The sequence below is a fragment of the Cucumis melo genome, chromosome 1 (genome assembly GCF_025177605.1).
Source record: "Cucumis melo cultivar AY chromosome 1, USDA_Cmelo_AY_1.0, whole genome shotgun sequence".
In the NCBI taxonomy this organism is placed as follows: Eukaryota; Viridiplantae; Streptophyta; class Magnoliopsida; order Cucurbitales; family Cucurbitaceae; genus Cucumis; species Cucumis melo.
Genome location: NC_066857.1, coordinates 7,005,934 through 7,025,016, shown reverse-complemented (window position 1 = coordinate 7,025,016; position 19,083 = coordinate 7,005,934). Strand labels below are relative to the sequence as shown.

Genomic DNA, 19,083 nt, shown 5'->3' with positions numbered 1-19,083 from the left:
ACATGTCCTTCGACATGTTGTTAGAAATCTTAAGAGCAGTGTTTCCAATATGTAGTAGTACTATCCCTAGTTCATTTTATCAAGCCGAACAAAAATTTTGTGACTTAGGTTTGGGATACAAGACTATTCACGCATGCAAGTACAACTGTGTATTGTATTGGAAAGAGTTTTCTGATTTGCAACATTGTCCTACATGTTGTGAGGCTCGATACAAGGTTAATCATAACAGAGGAATTTTTTTTTACATAAGATATTGCGCCACTTTTCGTTGATACTAAGATTACAACACTTGTTTGTCTCACAGGAAGGGTTCGGTGACATGAGATGGTATAGGGGATAAACGTGTTGAAACAGATGATGTGATGTGTTAAGACATCCAATTGATGCGGAGGGATAGAAGCACTTTGATTCTGAATTTCCTGATTTTACTTCCTATCCACGGAATGTGCGTTTGGGGGTTAGCTTCAGATGGGTTTAATCCATTTGGTCATATGAGTACCTTGTACAATATGTGGCATGTTGTGTTAATTCCTTACAATTTGCCACCTTGGAAATGCATGAAAGAGATAAATTCCTTCATATCATTACTCATGCCCGATCCTAGATCTCTTGGTAGGAAAATCGATGTATATCTGTAACCATTTGTTGAGGAACTAAAAGAGTTGTGAAATTTCAAAGTGTATATGTATGAATCTTTTACCGATTAGTTCTTTTAGCTACATGCAACCTTATTGTCAACGATTAATAACTTTCCGATGTATGGTGACTTATAACGGTGGAGTACGACAGGGTATCGGACATGTCCCATATGCATGGATGATAGATCATTGTTCGAGATACAAGGTAAAATATCTTTCATGGGAAATTGACTCTATCTTCGAGAGAACCATGTACGGCTTAGAAGTAGGCTACGTGATGGAAAGGTAAAGCGTAAGCCTCCTCCATTGGTAATGAATGGGCATGAAATATTGGAACAACTAGATTAGTTGGAGTTTCCAGTTATGAGTAAACATCCTTTAGTAAAGGATAAGAAAAGAAAGAGAGCTCTTAATTAGACAAATAGAAGCTTTTTTTTTTTTTAACTTAATTATTGGTTAAGAATATTGTTACATCACAAACTTGACGTAATACATATTGAGAAGAATGTTTGTGACAACTTGGTTGGTAACTTGTTGAATATCAAAGGAAAAATCAAGCATACCACGAACGCTTGATTTGGACCTACATGATCTAAAGGTAAAGAAAGGATTTACACCTTATAAAAGTTGGTAAAAGATTGGTCAAACCACAAGAGAGCTACACGTTGACTAGCAGCGAGCAAGTTGAGTTTTGCAAGTTCTTAATCAATGAAGTTTTCTGATGGATTTGTTAATATATCACGATGTGCGAATGAAAGAGAGGGGAAAATATCAAGTCTCAAAACGCACGATTGTGATGTTTTATTACATCGACAGATACCTATTGGTATTCGTGTATTCTTACCAAAAAACGTGTACACTGCTATTACCGAACTATGTTGTTTTTCCCGTAACTTATGCGTTAAAACGATAAGAGTAAGTAATTTGCACAGATTGCAAGCAGATATCATAATCATACTTTATAAATTGGAAAGAATATTTCCACTTGCCTTCTTCAGCGTTATGGTACATTTTACCATTCATTTACCATATGAAACCAAGGTTACTTGTTCGGTTTCTTACAATTGGATGTATCCCATTCAAAAAAAGTATGCGCACTTTGAAATAGTATGTTCGGACAAAGCACGTCTTGAGGGCTCTATTGTAGAAGTATGTCTGATCAATGAATCGAGCACCTTTTGTTTGCGTTACCTAAGTGATATTGAGACTCAATTCACTAGAAATTAGTGAAATAATGATACCATTCCAGATGATGAGGTGATTGGTGAGTTTAAAATTTTCAAGCAAAAAGTACGATTATTAGGTGAGTCAAGTCTACGAACTTTATCACAGGAAGAAAAACACCTCTTCCATAGGTACATCCTTAACAATGTAGACGAAATATTAGAGTATCTCAAGTAAGCATTTCTTATCTTCATATTTCTTAGGTATAGTTGTTCAGCATTTGTTATACATTTTTGTTACACGAAATTAAACTCATGATCATCCCCGTCAAGAAACGTTTTAGGTTAATACATCGGCAGACATTAACGTGGACACGTTTAATAGCTGACATGTATGCACTAACGTATTTGTACGTGAATGTATATAATCATTGTCACATAGATTTCAGGTCATAGAATTGCGTGAGACTAAAAATCCATGTTGGAATTATTTTTGGCGTTATTTGAGTTAATTGTTTAAATTGTTTGATTTTGTGGGAAGTAGGATTAATTAAATATTTTGGGAGAATATTTAGTTATGTTTGGAGATTTGGAATTTTTAGTGTTATGAAATATTTGTTTTAAGTGAATTGTGATTGGTTGATTTATATTTGGTGAAGTTGATGGAATTAAGATTAATTATATAATTAATTAAATTATTAAGTTAAGATAATTATATTATCAAGATAATATAATTATTTAAAGATATATATATATATATATATATATATATATATATTATTTTAGGAAGATAAAAGTTGATGTGATTGAGGAGAGAGGATTTTTTTGTATTATTTTTTAGATTAAGAAAAAGAACATAAAAAGAAGATTAGATTGACCTTAAATGAAGAGAAAGAAGAGTTGGGTTTTATTTTGGAAAAAATAAGGAAAAAGAAAAGAAAAATAATAATAATAATTATATTATTATTATTTTTCCTTAAATAGGACCCATAAAGCGCGAAGTTACTATTCATCTTCTTCCTTCTCAAGAAACCATAGAATTCATCTTGTTCTTTAGGCAAAACCCTAGCTGTCCAAGACCCACCGTCAACCACCTCTGTGAATCCCTTCGTCCATCGCCTAGTGCGCTGTCCGTCGCGAGCCAATCGTCGTTCATGTTGTAGACCCGAGCCGTGGTTCGTCCAAAATGTCTCCGTTTGCAAGCCACTGGCTGCTGTGTTTCATCCGTCAACGTTGCCGGCCAAGTCTTCAGTTGAGCCATCCTTTACCAATCAGCAACCCGAGCCGAGTTTCCCTTCCAAGCTGTAAGTGTCAGCCATTCCGCTGTCACAAGCACCGAGCTAAACTCCTCAGATTTAGTCGAGTCCATCTGAGCCAATCACTCATTTGTGATTCACACGCTAGTAGATCGTTTGCGTCAAGCTGAGTCATCCTTGCATCCAAGTCGCACGCGCGCCCTTCTCCTCTTTCAGTCGAGCCACATGCACCGTCCCCTCTTCCTAGTATAGCTGCCAAGCCATTTTCAAGCCACCAAGCTTATTTTTTTGTCTTTTTCCCCTTATTTTGGTAAGTTTTTGTAAGTTTTTAATGGGTTTTGAATAATACTCATGAGATATTAATTTTGGACGTTAAATAACCTAATTTTGGATTTAAGTTGGAATTTACTTTAAGTTGGATTATTTTTCTTGAAGGAGTTTTTGTTGACTCTTGGAAGTAGTTACTTGAGAAATTCTGCCTAGGGTTGAGTTGTTTTCAACCTTATTTGTTGGTAAGTTGGAAATCCTAATTAAACTTTGGTAGATATTAGTTAACAAAATTATTAAATTAATCTTGTGTATATTTAGGACTTGATTGTTTGGGAAAGCTTGGTTATTGCTGTTAGGACTATTTTTGGTCAAGCTAATCTTGAGGTAAGAGATTCTCCTACTAGACCCTCATAATGAAGTTAAGAGTTTGCATGTGATTTTCCTATTATGCATTGATGTAGCTAAAATGCATAATGTATTAATGATGTATGTTGTGTATTAATGATGTATGTCGATGACTGATAGTTATGACTGAGTTATGTTGATAATGATGACTGATTATGTTAATGTTAATAAATGAAATATTAATCACATGATTGAGAGAATTATGATTAATTTTCATGTCATGTTTATGATGTTATGATGTGCTACATGCTATGGATAGAGTGTTTTGTTAACTTTATCTATTAGAGTCGTACCTACATGGGTGTCCCTCGGGATCATCACCTTTTTATGACTGTATGGTCCAACGGGGTTACCAGTGTCATCAGATGTTAGGTATATGAGTGGTCCGAAGCAGTCTGATTGTCTTAAATGTTCCTTTGGGTTCACTAAAGACCAGTTTGTCCTAAGTGTTCTTTTGAGTTCACCAAAAACTAGTTTTGTCCTAGATGTTCCTTTTGGTTCATCGAAGACCAGAGATGTTCCTTTGGGATCATTAGATTGTGTGTATTCTAGAACGCGCCAATTTAGAGGTACTTCTTTACAGAATTCTAAAGAGAAGTTAACAGACACCTAGCGGGACTAGTAGTAGGTCCTTTACTAAGTATATGTTTATACTCACTCTTTCTATGTTTAATCTTTCAGGTAGAGGTAGAGGTAAATGTAGAAGAAAGTCGGCAAATGATAAGAAGTGACCGTGTCGTGCCATAGGGAAACTTTTTGCTTCTGCTTTTACTTTGTAGTTATGATTTCAATATTCTTTGTATTCTTTGACTACTTTTCATTAAAAGTAGATATGGCCCAAATTAGGAGTTTATTTTAGATTTAGTATTTATTTATATATGGCTTTAATGAGTATTTGACATTTTCAGTAAAAGATTGTTTTATTTTCCATTGTTTTTAGAGAGTTTTCTTTTCCTTTAAGTAGTAATGACCTCAGCTTAGTATAAAGAGTTGGGTCATTACAGTTTAGTTTCTGGTTTTAGGTCGAACAAAGATATTTTTGTTATTCTTTTTAAATTCTTCTTTTTGTTTATTATAATCAATACCTTCTTTATATGCATTACTTTTGTAATATCTGTGTCTTCTAGCCCATTTGCTTGCTAAGAAGTTGAGAGGCAAAGAGTTTTACCAAATGAATCTTAAGGTAGAAGTATTCAATCTCGATCTTGTTCAACCAAGAGAAAAGGAAAAGAAAGACATAAGTAAGAATCTCAGGTCAACCTTAAGTAATCTCGAACATGATGGAAGATAGAGAGCAAATCTTGATGCTATCTCGGGGCTATGGTAGCTCGAGATGGCAACCAAAAGGGTTTTTGGAGGTTGATCTCGAGCCATCTCGAGGCGTGAACCACCAAGACTGAAAGCAGAAAAAGAAAATTCTAAGGTTCTCGAGTATGATCTTGGGCAGTCTAACTGAGAAGAGAAAAGATCCAGGTCGAGCTCGAAACGATCTCAATTGAGATTATTGAAAAAAAATGTGTGACAAATCTTTAAAAATTCCTATTGTGCAGTTAGCATTTTTCAGACGCAATAAACCATTTTAAGTACTAAGGACACTCATTTATCTCATTTCCTACCATCTAAGTTCAAATCCAAGTAGAGGGAAGAAGTAGAGAGAAGTTAAGATTATTTGAAAGCATTGGAGCCAAACAAGAAGGTTGTTTGGTCAAGCTTCAGTTTTGAGTTTTTTTGTAAAGAAGCTACATGAGAAATTGAAGTGTTTGACAAGATTAAGCTAAGGAAGAAGAGTTAGAGCTTGAGGTTTAGATCCAAGTAAGTTAAACATTCCTCTTCTTTGTTTAAGAAGATCTAGAGCTAGTTTGCTAGATTTGGATGTTGTTTTGAACTCTAAATATGTATAAGGGCTCATTTTGAGCTAGGTCAAGCTTGTAGAAACAGTCTTGAGCAAGCTATGACTATCCAAGCATTCAAAGAATTCAAGGTTAGTAAGGAAAGAGTTCTCTTGAGTAGAAATGGGAAAAGGTAAGAAGTTGAAGAAGCTTCCTTTAGTTGGAACCCAAAGTAACTTGATGTTTTCTTATTACTTTTAGGGCAAGAAGATATAGAGCAAATCTTTAAACTAAGAATCTAGCAAAAAATTGTGAGTGACTAAAATGAATTTAAAATGAATTTCTAAGTTTGATTTGAGAATTTATGTTTTAAAGCTTGCTTTGAGTTTAAGCATTTGAATATGCTAGATTTATGAAATTATTTACAAAGCATGAGTTTCAAGTTTAGAAATGTTTTATGAGAAACCATGATTGAGTTAAATTCTAAAGCATTTAATTTGAGAAATATTTCTTAAAAACAATAGATTTATAAGAATGTGTTTTAAATGCTAAGTTTCTATAAATATTTGAGCAAAAAGATTATTTAAAGTAGAGTTAGAATTGAAACTTGCTTAATGCAAGAGTTTTTTCATAAGCAAGCTAACTTAAGTAAGTCAAAGTTTTAGCATAAGATTTTTTAATATACTTAACCCTATACTGAGATGTGTTGATCTGATAGCAACCCTACGAGGGAAATTGTCTTGTGCACAAAAGTTGTGTGATGAAGTTATCTAGTAGACGCCTAGAGTTTCCATTACATAGGTTAGGTAAGAGATGAGGGCCTCTACAATGCCTAGATTTTTCATCTCATGATAGTTATAGTGAGACAAGGTGCTAGTGGTGCGCCAAGAGCTTCATCTCGTACGTATTGTATCTAGGGATAGGACTTTCATGCCTAGAGTTAAAGGGATGAAACTCTACGCAGTGGAAAAATAACAGAGACCATAACTCAATTTTAATTGGAAATCTAAAAACTACCAATACATTGGCAAACAAAATTAAAAAAAAAAAATTCTATGGCTAAGCATGCTTCAAGAAATAAAATATAGAGAACCACAGAGAAGAGGAAACTTACTATCGTGGATGCCTCTAAATCTACAAACCACCAAATTTGGAGATACCACCACTTGAAAACCTTTCTATTCTCTAGGTTATTTGGTTTTGTGGGAACCAATAGGAAGGGAAAGGAATTCTTTAGAGAGAACGAGAGAGGATTTTTTTTTCCAAAGAGAATGAGAGCGTACTCAAAATCACATAACAGTTCTTCTGTTTTGTTACACAAAAAAGTTTCCTCTTTTTTAGACAAAAGAAGTGGGAAGTTGAGAGAAAAAATGGGAACGTGGGAAAGCCACTCACGTGCCCTATTAATTTAATAAATTAATATTAAATAAATATTAATATTAAAATAATTAATTAATTAAGCTAATAATTAATTAAATCATATTTAATTAATATTTCATTTAAATCGTATTTAAATGAATATTTCTTGCATAACCTATAGTTTTAATTTAATTAAATCAAATTAAACTAAACTATTTTTTAATTAATTCTTCAATTAATTAATTTTTAAATTAAATATCTTATATTAAATTTAATAAAAATTTGAATCATATTCAAATATAAATTTCTCTCATAACCTATAGTTTTAATATGCATAATATACCCATTAAATTTTAACCTATAGTTTTAATATGAATCTAATCCACATTAAATTAATATTTGAACTTATTCAAATATTTTATTCTCTCATAATTTAATTTTGAATCATATCTAAAATTAAATTTATATAATAAAGTCTCATTAAGATATAAACTTTATATTATAATGTATCAACATATGTTATATGAATTCTCAAAGTAAATTTGAACGTTACAAGTTACAACTAATACAATTAAATCTCATTACCCTTTAAGAGTTAGGAAGGGGACCTAATGGACCTTCAAATCAAAAGCTACAACGATATGAGATTAATTGGCTAAACTCATTAACCACATTAATCAATATTCGTTAACTGTGTGTACACTCCACTAAAGACTCACATCTGCACTTTTCTCACCATAGATATATTTCTATGTCCACGGATGTAGACCAATACCAGTAAGTTAGTCTTTCACAAGTGTTTGTAACACCAGTTGGTTCAAATTATCGTTTTACCCCTGGGTTACTTCTAGTCCTTAAATACTAGTGTTCCTTTAATGAACAATCTGTTTATGGTTCAACCACTAAACAGAAATCTCTCTCGTGCCATAGAGAGGGTAGGGTCCTTTGTTTAAGTCTAGGAGACACCATTTAAGGGAATACTTATTCACTTACCCTAAAGTCGGGAAGGAGCGAATTCTATCTTGTATGATTATGTTTCCACCTCCCCACTCAGTCTTGTCCCCAAAATGATCAGCATATTGAGTCGGCAATCTGACCACTCTAACTCGTACAAATCAAAGTACAATCCTTCGCGAACAAGAGTTCATAATACACTCAAGATTAAGACTAAGTTACCTAGGTCATCATAATGAAATAGAAACCCAACTAATTAACGGAGTTACATCTATTGGTTACTATTTAGTGGTCTGATCTTATGCAAACTCATTGCATAGGATACTCTCACTCGCATGTCACCTACATGAACGTGTTGGATCAATGTGTTTGTATCAAATACAAAGTGAGTTGTATCCATAGTGTTACCAGAATAAGGTACCTAGCCTTAAACCTATACTATAGACCCTTTAAGCTGATTTTGAACATTGATCACTGTATGTCTCTACATACTGTTCAAGATTCATCAAACAACTTAGGATGTTACTTTATTGGATTTGGGTTATTAAGACAAAGCTAATAATATAATCAATAATACTTATTGAAATTATAATAATAACAATTTATTAATACTAACGATCAATTAATTATATTTACTATTTACGAGTTTTAGAACATAAAACCCAACAAGAGTTTCATCCCACACATACGAAGGGTTCAAGGTATAGCAAGAAAGAAAAGACAAAGCTAAAAGCTAGGTTTGAAAAGAAAATTTGTTTTGCTAATTTTGTGTATGTTTTGCTCAAAGTTTTCATTATCATGCCTTGTTTTACAAAGTTGTCACTCACAGGGCTTTACAGCTCTTCCTTTCAATGTTTAATTTTCTTCCAGGTAGAGATTGTGGTTCCGACGTTTGTTATAGCATCCGCCTACTTTGCTAGAAGTTTGATTATATTTTCGTACGGCTCGTTCCATGCATGCATGATAATTTGTAATGAAGCTAAGAGAGGACGTAGTTGTCGTTGTTAGTAATAGACTAGTATAATAGTTTAATTTGAGTTTTGTAATAGTGTTGTCTAGTTGTGACTCTGAACTTCATTTTGTCTATATAAGACTATTAAGCAGGTTGTCCTTGGTGGAGTAAACCTGAGAATGTTTTGCAAAAATTTAAATTATTATTTTCAAGTTAGACCTTTCTTTTCGCATTTTATGTTTACGTTTAATTTTTAAGAGATAGATAAGAGTTACAGGTTAACTAGGATTGACATGCATTGTTAGAAGAAGAACAATGTCAATCGACTTCACGCCACATCTCAGACCTAATGAGGAGGTGCGTTGAGATAAGGTGTGACAACTTTTGCTAGACTCAATAATTTGATTAAGGTTTTCAATTCTTGGATTGAGCATTTTAATAAACTTGATAATGTTCTCATATTCAACTCTTGTATTCTTCAATTCTTGCTTTAAGGTGGTGATGATGGTTAATAAACAATGTATATATCTTCTAATAATTCTTGTATTCTGTTCTTCTATTGTTTAAAAATTTATAAGTATTCTTGTCATTGTTGATGAAGTTGATTGTAAGTCACGTTATTATCTAGGGTGATAACAGATAAGTCTCCAGGATTTGGCTCTAGTTCATTATTAGTTAATATACTGTTAATGCACTACATGAAATAACATATATGATAGCTAACAAGAAAGACTATAATAGACATTTTATAGCCATTTTCGAAAGTCCTGACAGCCCATGTTATTAAAAGTCGAGGGCTTTTCATAACATTTTTCCGAAGCTATAATGTGTTCTATCGTAGAGTATGAAGATATAGCTTATATACGTTGCTATAAAAACATTTGATAGCGTTTTTCATTAGAGCTATAATAAGTTTATATAGCTTAAATAATGTGTTATGTTTGACATATAATAACTTTTTTTAATGCTACAATATAGTATTTATAACTGTAATATTAAGCTATAATATAGTATTTATAGCTATAATATTAAGCTATAATATAGTATTTGTAGCTATAATATTAAGCTACAATATAGTATTTACAGCTGTAATATTAAACTATAATAATGCTATTTAATCGTTTTCAATTATTATAATAATTATAATAACTTTTTGATACCATTTGGTTTATGGCTATATAAATCTTTCTATAGCTTTAACTTATGGCGATGAAAGAGGTGACTTTTTCCTCAAACATAATTTTTGAATTAATTAGCTTTTGGTAAATTTTAGTTCAATGACACAACTTTAGTTAAATCTACACACATAAATACTTCATCGCACAATGGATACTAATAACTTCCATTCATAATGTATTAAAATTACAAAATAAAGTAGTTAGTAATTTACTTAATTAATGTTGCAGTCTAAATGTTACGAAGGTAAATAAAGTATTTAGTAAATGTACTAACGACACAAATTAACCCTCAAAATAAAATAAAGTTCATCATAAGTGTTCAAAATTATATGAGCTAACGGTCATCTTGGTTCTTTAGACCTCTGGTTAAGACTTCATTTCATTCACCTACATAAATTTATAAAATATATATCAATGTATAATTATGTAGACACCAATAATAGTGGGCTATTAATTAAACAAGTATAGAAAATCATTAACAAATGTAGATAAAAAAGATTAGAATTAGATAACATACCAATGGTCACTTTATCATATGGCCATGCAACTGTACTTCCCAAAGTTTCTTCAATACATGTCATTTCTAATGTTGGCCTCCACAAATATGCATTCGGTTTCTTTGCTACATCAACCCATACTCTAATTGAATATGGACCAATATGAACATGATGAAGCAAAGTAGCTAGGCCATTAGAAGACCATCTTCCTTCAACAACAATCTCTCCCGAGCCATAACAATCTAATAACTTACACTTAATTTGACTGTTTTTATTGATACTCTGTCAAAAGATAAATATGAGATACTAGAATAAGAAAATAATGACATCGTAAACAATTTTCATCTTATTACAAATAACTTTACCGATGGAAAAGACAATGGACAAGTTGAATGAATATTTATTTGCTTAAGCACACTTGCAGTTGCATTTGAAAGTTCTTCAATTGGTTCAGCCTATGATAATCTCATATGAAACCAAAAATATAGTTAACTACTAATAGGAAAAAAGAGGAATCTAAGTTAGTAAAAGAAAAAAAAACCCTATTTCTTTAAATAAGATGACATAAATGCTTTCATTTCTATCATTTTGTCTTTCATTGCTTTCATTTCTATCATTTCTTCCTTCATCTTCAAATATTCTTTTTCAAGAACCTTATACTTTTGACTTGTTGAGGCAAAAGTGATAGTTTTGAACAAGTCACACCAAACCCAAATCCTCTTACATGACCATGATTAGGGCTAAGAACTTTACTCAAAGCATCATCAACCACGTTTATTGTTGAAATTGTCGTCTCAGGCTTAGTTTTTTCAATGCGCTCCTAGCGACAAGCAATGTATAAACACAATATTCCAAAGCAACAAGAAACATCCAACAAGTAAACCAACAAAGTACAGTATCCCAATCACTTTCAAAGAGAAAGAAGATTGTAAAGTCTAAGGCCATCTTACTTTCACATACTCTACACATATGTAATTAAAAAAATTCAACAAGAGCAATAAGAAACATCCAACAAGAAACATCCAATGCATAAAGACTTAATCTCAACCCCCTTCCCACGATCTCAAACTTAGTACCGTACCATTCAACGTAACTACTCTAACAAAATACAATATGTCAGCCACTTTCACTAAGATGGTTTGTGTTTATGATAGACTTAATACAACTCACAATAAATCCTAATTAGAGCAATTACATCACTGATTCACTAACTCGTGTGAACATTTCAATATAAGTAGTACACAAGCTTTTACATTTTAGCTTGATGTTGTCATTAACAAGCAGGATATTTCATCAACTTAAGGATGGATATATAGAGCTGAATACATAAAATTCTAGGAAAGAGATTTATCAAATACCTTAAATTTTCATCAACAAAGTCCATCTTTGTTCCTATTACGTGCATAAGAGCCTTTGGATCAATCAATATTTTCACATTTTGATCTTCAACTAGCTCATCAAACTTCCTTTTCTCATCTAAAATATTTGAAAAAGGAAATTGTTAAATGAAATACTACAATCTTAAAGTATTTCGAAAGATAGAGATTGTAACTATAGTTAATTTATGCCAAACAGAGATAAAGAATGAATCCTATTTCTTGCATAAATAAAATGTTAACGATAATGTGATAAAAAAAACTGAGGTAATGTCAAGTTAGACAACTCTCCAATAATGAGCAACTCCATAAAAAACTGAATTGTAAATACTGTTAATTGAGAAGATAGTCGTATTAAATAAGCATAAGCAATAAAAATTCCCAAGCCAAAGAGAGTATAAAATCTCAAATTTCAACCATCAAATATGTTAATAACTATTCTCTTTCAGTTGATCCATGGAGGATTGCTAGCCTATACTTCTAAATGAATAGAAATAGCACTTTGGTCTAATAACGTTATAATTAACCACAACAGAAGGGAGAGACAAGGATTCTCAAGTAAATTTAATCGATACCCAATCCTGCTATGTTCTCGCAATAGCCAACATACACCACAATCTAAATGGTGGTTGATGGAAGCAAATATTCACCAAAAATTTTGATGGACCGTGCATTTAGTTTGACATTCTAATATATCAACAACACAATAGGTAAAGGACTTCTTCGGTAAAGGACACTACAAAAAGGATTTCAAGCGAGCCGATACAAATTTGACAAGACTGGAACAAAAAGAGTTTTGATAGATTGATTCCTCTTGAACCATTACTGTGATATAATAGATTTAATATAACTTATCCATAAACAAAAGACCTCTGAACTCCTTCTTGATCCAATCACCGAGTAATTATTTCTCAAGCTATTAGAAAAACACTAATTTTTAAATATCTCAAAGAAAGCAAACCAAATATGTCTTGCGTTGGTGCACTCAAATAATAGATGAATGAGAGATTACCCTGCCCTTAAGCAAAGGGGACAAACCGAAGGCATAAGAATATGCTTGAAAACATTTTCTGCAAAATATCCAGTGAACTGATGCTTCCATTCAACATTACCCGGATCAAAATGTTAATCTTTCTCTGGTGCTTTTATTTCCAAATTACTGCATAATGAGTTTTATCCATAGAAGAGGATGTCAAATTGTTGTAACATGGTTTAACTGTAAAAAGCTCCAAACACCCTAAAGATCAACATGATCATCTTCCAATGAAACGCTGGAAGCCAAACAGAGGCAAGATAATAAGTTTTGAAAAAAAAACCAAAGAAAAGGATAGATCAAAAACCCAATAGCAACAAACACAAGTCTCTAATGTTTCTATAATAGAAGTCCAAAAAATTCAAAAATTTGAAAGAATCTCTCCAGACCATACAAAATGCAAAGACTCCGAAAGAAGTAAAAGAATTCCTATACTTACAGAATGCTTAGATAAAATTACCAACTTCCTATATAAAAAACCAGCCATGGTCACATCCATTCAAAATAGAAAAAGTCAGCCATTAACATTCTACTCAATTTTTGTTTTCTTCGAGATAGATATGTTTAAAACCTCGAGAAAACCAAATCTAAAAAAGCTAAAAACAAGGAGAGACTTGATGCACAAAAAGTTTCAATGTTTAATAATCTCTATAATCTTCCATGATTCAACACTAAAAAAATGACGGCACTAAAGAACCGACATCATCAATACAACCTTTAAAAGCCCTAAAAACATAGAAATCACCAAACTTTACCCTCAAACCAATCGTCAACACAACGAAACACGATTTTAGGAAAAATGCAAAATCACTAGCACAAGTAACAAATTCCAAAACAATGTAAAAAAAAAAATAGAAAAGTAAGAGGAACCCGATCCTTATAATCGTGAGAAGTGACGGTGGACAGAGACAATGCCGAACGATAGAGAGACGATAAACATAGAGTCGTCCTTAGTTGAATGGTAGCCGTGAGAGGGAGGTATCACAGTCGATTTGAGTGGGTTACATTTTCGCGTGGGTATATGGTGAAGAAGGAGAGGGAGATTCGTGAAAAAGAAGGAGGGGAAGGCTCCAAAATTTTGACGAGCTAATTATTTTTTTCTATTTTCCACTTTTTTCTTTCTAATAACTAAATTTAAAATGGGCTATCTTCAAAGACGATTAAAAGCCTTATCTCTCGTAGTGATGAGTGCTCGATTATTATCTTCTCCACTACTGTTGGAGACTCCTTTTCTGTTTCTTTACAAAGTTTGGATACTCTACTTGGTAATGTCCAAACCTTTCACATTCTTTGCATCAAAATAATTTGTCTATTTTAATTGTAGTTTTGCCAGAGTTTCTTCTTCTGTTTGAAAAGTTATTTTAATTTTTGTTCTTATTTCCATAATTGTTTGGTCGTTTATTAAATTTTTATAGCTTTTGAAAATTGTTCTGTAAGTATTGCTATGGAATTTGTAAAAATTTCATTAGATGGTTTATCTTTCTTAGGAGGTTCTTCACCATTTATTGACTGAAATGCAACTTGGTTGCCTTTCTTGTCTTCTTTGTTTGAAATAGATATCTTGAAAGTATTTAAAGAACCAAAATCTAATTTTAATGATTCAATGTCATAGGCTTCTTTAATTGCAGTAACTTTAAGACTTTTCTTACTAGTTTTGATTTAGAAATCCTTTCTCCAAGAGCAAAAGAATCATTAGCAATATCTAATCCTCTCACATCAAATTCAGCAATAGATTATTCTTTCATAATTCTTAGGGATTCAAATTTTGAGCTTAATAATTGTAGACGTGAGGTATTTACTTTGAAGTTCCATCATAGGCTACTTCAAGAATTTTCTACATTTCTTTAACATATGTATATGTGTTATTAATTTAAAAACATTTTGATCAACTCCATTATAGATAGCATTAAGTGTACGAGAATTTCCAAGTGAAGCTTTATCTTCAGCAACAGTCCAATCTATATCTCGAGTTTAAGTGTTGTTTTACCATTGGCTATTATACTAGGAGGTTCCCATTCAATAATAACAGCTTTCCATATTTTATTGTCAATTGATTTGAAAAAGGTTGTCATGTAACCCTTCTAGTAAGCATAATTTGTGCCATCAAGAACAGGTGGTCGAGTAGTAGATCATCCTTCTTCAATGATGTCCATCTATGTGAAACCTTTTTCTGATACCAATTGGAAAAGTAAAATAGTTTATTTTACTTTTATGTTGTTACATTAGTTAAAGGCCGAAATGATAGATAAAGGAATAGGAAGCAAAAGAACGTTGTAACTTTAATAACTCAATTCGTTGAAAAACTACCTACTTCTGGAAAGCTTTTACAACTCAAATAATGAGATTTTATTAATTAAGATTCGAATGAATAATAAACAATGAACATATTTCATTTATCTAGATGGACAATTACTCTAGATTAGTACTCTCTTTAGTATTTCCTATTTACTAAAAATAATCAGGCTCCCCTGAAATTGTAATTTGAATGTTTTGAAGAGAGTCAAAGCTTCTCTTGACTTTGTAATTGAATGTATTTAATTAACTGTGTCTTTGAATCTCTTATCATCATATAACTCGAATTGTTCTCGAAGAAGCAAATAATCTTTATAAAAGTATCTAAGAACGTAAAGACTTAACTTCGTAAAGATTCTTCTACAGGTTATAGCTTGAATGCGTCTTGAACCGATGCCATGAAGAAGAATGATCTTTCCTTTTTATAGATAGAGAAAGAGCTTCAAACCAAAAAAGGAAATGAAATCTTTAAATATTTTTCGAATAAAGATTATCTTTAAATTTTCTAGGTTTAAAAACTTATTGATGAAAAAAAAACAAATATCTTCTTGTGAGAGAAAGTGCCACCAAGGAACAACAAATATTCCTAAAACTTTGAAAGGTATTTTTTTTTAATAAATAAAAAGAAACTAATATAGTTTTTGTCAAAAAAAACATAAAAAGTTTACAACTTTTTGTTTTATCTCTTTTAGTTCATAGCTACAAAATTTTCACATGGTAGAAGATAGCACTTTTGATACTTAATTAATTTATTATTTGGTTCTGCTTTTAGATCAATACATTATTTGAATATACATTTATTGCATTCAACTAGTATTGATAAAGTTATTATTTGATAAAATAAATTTAGCTAATTATTGAAGTTAATATATATATATATATATATATATATATATATATATATATATATATATATATATAGATAGATAGATAGATATAAACTAAGTGTTAATTTTCATAAAGTTGACAGAAAACGGTACATGCGCAGCGGAATTAAGATCAGATTTTTACCCTAATTGCAATTAACTAATTAGTGATCATTAACATACCCCAATTAAAACAAAATTAGGGTTAAGGAAAAACTCACATTCCGAGCCTCCCAATCCTCGGAATCTCCTCCAAACTCGAACTGAGACCACTACTAGTGTTGACCCACTATTCTCTGAACTTAGAATCGAGTTGTGGGACTCGTTTAATGAAGAAAACAAAGAGAGATGGATGGATATTGGTGAAAAACATTGTTGATTTTAATTTTTTTTAAGTGAATCAAAGTGGCAAAACTTTTTGAAATTTTGAAAATGCTATCCTTTTATAAACAAATTACATGCAAAATTTGTATGTAATTGAATCACAAAAGCCCAACACCTCACAATTCACTAACCATTAGTAGATTTATTCACCATTTCATTTTCTCTTAGTGGGCTTGGTGTCATCTCCATGAGCTTCCATTTAGCCCACAAGAGTTAGTGGGATTATCCAACAAAATGTTGGATTTTCCCACAAACTTTGGGCAAGGGGCAAAATGGTCATTTGACCATTCTAGTCAAAGTCAAACTTTGACTTTTCAAATCAAAAGTCAACATTTTGACTTTTTACCATTTTGTCCATCTTGACTAATTTCGACCTCCCGAGCATGAACCTGCATTCATTTTTCTGAAATTCAAATCACATTTGTGACTTTTTAAGGTCAAAAGTCAACATTTTGACTTTTTACTACTTTGACCATTTCCATCAATTTCGAGCTTTTGAATATGAATCTGTATTCATATTTTTAATATTTAAATCACATTTAAATATAAAGCTCTTTCTCAAAGCTATAACCGACGACTATATCACATATACTTGTCCGCTTCTCTCCTTTTACCTAATTCGAACAATTCGAATTATTCCATCATGTTGTTCTAAGTTAATTCCGTATGAGCTAGTATGGGAACCTAATGGACTCCAACGATTTGAAATTATCTGGCTAAACTCTTTTAAGCTGAGCTAATCAACATTCGTTAACTAACTAGTCATTCAACTAAAGTTTCGTAGTTGCACTCCCCTTACTATAAATATATTTCTCTCTGTAACGACCCAACTCCTTATACTGAATCGAAGTCATTACCAAATATAGAACACGTGGTTTAAGTCATAAAAAAATTTCAAAACGCATACGGTTTAAGAAATTTTATTTATAAAATTTAAACAAGGTAGTCATGCAAAAATGTAAAAGCGTTCTGAAATCCTACTCGGGCCCTATCTACATAAAAGATGGTAAGTGATGAAAAGTACTCAAATTCAAATGCGAAAATCTGAAATAAGAATAAGCGGAAGCGGTAGTCCCTATGGCCCTCCACGGTCTCACTTCGGGTCGCTCGCCAGCTTGCCCTTGCCCTTGCCCCGTCCTCTACCTGAAAACATAAAACGAAGAGAGTGAGTATAAAAATACTCAGTAAGGGACCCACTACTAGTCCCACTAGGTGCCTGTTAACTTCCTGTTAGAGTCCTGATAACTGGTACCCAATCTCTGGCACTTTCCCGAACACGTGCAATCATGCGCTCCCGTAGGAACGTAACTCTGGTCTTCGGTGCCCCGGGGGACACCTAGGACAGTCGGGATGCGAGGACCCCGTCGAGTCACTCGAGTCATATCTATATCCATGCTAGACTGGTGTCCCGTCGGACCACAAAGTCCTCAATAGGTGGTGATCCCGGAGGACACCCATGCAGGTACGACTCTAACAGACTAAGCTAACAGGTACCCTAATTGCAGTATACATACACATGGCATCCACTTATAACATGTCACATAAATCATCTCTACACTTTCCGTCCCGACATTCGTCGTAGCCATGACAGCTTTTGCCACACATAACAGGCTATAGTATAACTATATCGTCATTTGCATCATACTAACATTTATCTCAGGCAACGTACTGTCTAATTCTTAACATGAAAAGTCGGGGCATACATAGTCTCATACTTCTAAACATGAAGCTAGTAGTAGAATCTCTTACCTGGAGATTTACTTGTAGAGTCCTAACCGCGAGGCAGTACGCTTTCCAAGCGACGAGGTCCTAACTGTTTAATATGCCAAGATTCGTAATTAGGTCACCAAAGACTAACGGTTCAAGACGCATTTGAAATGACTTACCCTAGAAGGAGGTTGCAGTGCTCGAGCCCCTACTGAAGAAATCCCGCGCTGCAGCAATTACTTGGTCCAAGACGTCCCTTAAGGAAAATAATTCAATTAAGTCCCAAATTAATTTAATTAACGTCTGAGGCATGAAGTCTTACTGGAAAATGCCGCAATAATTACTTAAATTACCAAAATTTAGGTGGATGGAGCCAAATTAGTCCTGGCGGCTCGGCTGGAAGAGGACAGGGACCGGCTCGGCTTGGCGCAGGCGCGGCTCGGCTCGGCAGTGGGATTACGCGTGCGGCTCGGCTTGCAACAGGAGGGAGACGCGGCTCGGCTACGCAGAAGCGCACGGCGCGGCTTCACACGCGGACGCGGCTCGCGCACGGATGCACGCGGGCGCGGGTCGGGTTCCGGAAGGTGGCGCGCGTCGGTTCGGGTCGCGGGGCGGGTCTTCGGTCGGATCTTTGCGCGCGAGGCGTCGGCTTCCGGATTTCGGGTGGCGCGGCGGCTGCTGGTGGTCCGGCTACCGCGGCTTCGCTCGGCGACGGCTACAGACTTGCGTTTCGGCTGCGCTTGCGTCGGATCGAAGCGGCGCGACTCGGCTGGCTGACGGGTTGGCTGCGGACGCGCGAAGGTGGCTTCGACTCGGCTTCGGCGTGCGAGAGACGGCTGCTCCGACGGACGCTCGGCTGCGCAGATCGGCTTGGACGATTCTTCCGACGCGGCTGGAAGCTCGGCGACGGCTCGGTTTCGACTG

The 19,083-nt window shown here is 33.7% G+C and overlaps 1 long non-coding RNA gene across 1 annotated transcript; it reads right to left on the bottom strand.

Annotated features, from left to right (window-relative positions):
* Nucleotides 1–17,356: 17,356 nt before the first annotated feature.
* On the bottom strand, nt 17,357–18,606 carry LOC127149856 (uncharacterized). The gene is made up of 3 exons (XR_007821660.1): nt 18,513–18,606; nt 18,339–18,415; nt 17,357–18,265 (listed from the first exon to the last, which is right to left on the bottom strand). It is a non-coding gene; the product is annotated as an uncharacterized LOC127149856 (long non-coding RNA).
* Between the last annotated feature and the right edge of the window lie 477 nt (nt 18,607–19,083).